Genomic DNA, 1,878 nt, shown 5'->3' with positions numbered 1-1,878 from the left:
GCGAGGGTACCAACGCCTTGCAATTCGTGGACCACGTCACCGAGAAGTTGAACCTGGCGCAGCTTTCCAATGATGCCTGGCCCTGCCGCCTGGTGTTTGCGGCTAGTAACTCCAGCGCCTCGGCCTGCCGGTTGCCCCCATCCCGCAGCTGCGGCATGAGCTGGAAACCAAGAAATGTGTTGCCATTATCATCTATAAATTTCCTGCTACCGACTCTTCGCTGGAAGCTTGTGTTCGTTAAGAGTTTCAGTGTGTGCAACAATTTCCTCTCTGTTGAAAATCCACTGACCCAACGGCATCCATGAATGGTGCTTGGTTCACCGCACAACCAACGCACTTCGTTTGGACAGACCAAAGCGGTGCCGGAATTCATTTTCGCTCATCTCATCAAACGCATCTCACGCCTCTAACCACCTCTGCATGAGAAGCAACCAAACAGCCCTTTTCAGGGCTACACAATTGTTTGCCCGGCTTTACGCGATCACCGACACAATCTCCTTCCGAAACCCTAGCTGCTGCAGTATGCAAAACATACAGCAAGCAGGTGTAACACAGGTGCAAACATGTGCATTTGTGTATGATGGCTATGTGAAAAAGTTATATAACAAGCTTGCTTTTTGAACAGTATATTTAGCAATAGCACATTTTCAGTTTCACTTTTGAAGCAATTGACAAAATAGGGAAACATTTCAAGATGTTGAACATTTTTGCAATGCTACCTTTTTGCTACATTTCACCATAACTGCAAGGCAGGACACCTGTTTATTCCATCTGACAGTTATGCATACAACTAGCTCCTGCAACAGTTTGCCAAATTTTTTTTGTGCAGCCTTTTGTCTTTATGCCCACAGATGTCATCTCTTCACAAACATATGCCTGCACGCATGAGCATCACCTGTGAGCATGTAACACCATCTACAGTTAATCAAAAACATCAGCGAAACTTACGAGTTGGGGCACGGGGAAGATCCTGGGCCACATCCTCTTCAGCCACACCAGTAGCAGCTGGAGCAGGGCTCACCTGTTATAGCAAGAAGTTTCTTGATTGACACACTGAGTGCAATAAGAAGTATGGAGTGGAAGTGGATAATAGCAATGTTTTTTTAGAATGTTTCAACAGCGGCATGCTATGACACACAGACTTCGGAGAGAGGGGTGGAGGGAGGCAAGCCTACTGGCTACGCACCTCACTCGACTCGAGGGTCTGAGAAATGGGTTGGAACACGTAGGGTACTCTAATGAGCTTCGAAATATAGTTCGCGGCTGTTCTTTCGTCATCACCGCAAATGTGGCTGTTTCGCATTCTGTTCTGGGCGGCGCAACGTGTTAGCACCTCAGCTAACGCGGCGGCCGGGTGATCCACTCGATATTGTTTGAAAAAGTAAAACTAACAGCGCGTAATGGCTCGAAGCAAACGAGCCCACTTGTTCGCAGCATACAAGTAACAATGATATTCTAAGCCAGTGCTTACCGATTCAGACCACCCGAACTATGGGCCTCGCACACTCGTCCCTGTCAAGCACGACGCGGCCGCGGTAATCCGAAATCTGGCCGCCTCGGGTGCCGCTGTAAAGCACAAGCGGGACGCGTAAGATGACCGACCACAATACAATTGTGCTCGCACTCACCTCTGCTGCCCTCGGAGTTTGGCAAGACCCTGCTGCGAATAGTAGCGCTCATTCCTCCATTGGGCCTGCCACTGGGCTCTGGCGTTACGCGCAGGGAATTCTTCGTTCAAAGGCGCTACTAGCTCTTGCCACATGTCGTCCCGGTCCTCCCTTGTGAACGATGGCTCCAGCGGGCACGACAGCGTCGCGATCTGTGGGTGCTCTTTCACAAAAGCCAGCAGAAGCTCCTTTTGACGATCCGACACCCGAG

The 1,878-nt window shown here is 49.9% G+C and overlaps 1 long non-coding RNA gene across 1 annotated transcript; it reads right to left on the bottom strand.

Annotated features, from left to right (window-relative positions):
• LOC125760192 (uncharacterized) lies at window positions 1–1,544 on the bottom strand. Its single transcript, XR_007417824.1, has 3 exons — window positions 1,472–1,544; window positions 949–1,021; window positions 1–160 (listed from the first exon to the last, which is right to left on the bottom strand). It is a non-coding gene; the product is annotated as an uncharacterized LOC125760192 (long non-coding RNA).
• Between the last annotated feature and the right edge of the window lie 334 nt (window positions 1,545–1,878).

Source organism: Rhipicephalus sanguineus, chromosome 1, assembly GCF_013339695.2.
Source record: "Rhipicephalus sanguineus isolate Rsan-2018 chromosome 1, BIME_Rsan_1.4, whole genome shotgun sequence".
In the NCBI taxonomy this organism is placed as follows: domain Eukaryota; kingdom Metazoa; phylum Arthropoda; class Arachnida; order Ixodida; family Ixodidae; genus Rhipicephalus; species Rhipicephalus sanguineus.
The sequence above is the reverse complement of the archived record's forward strand: the minus strand, read 5'-3'. Positions and strand labels throughout refer to the sequence as shown.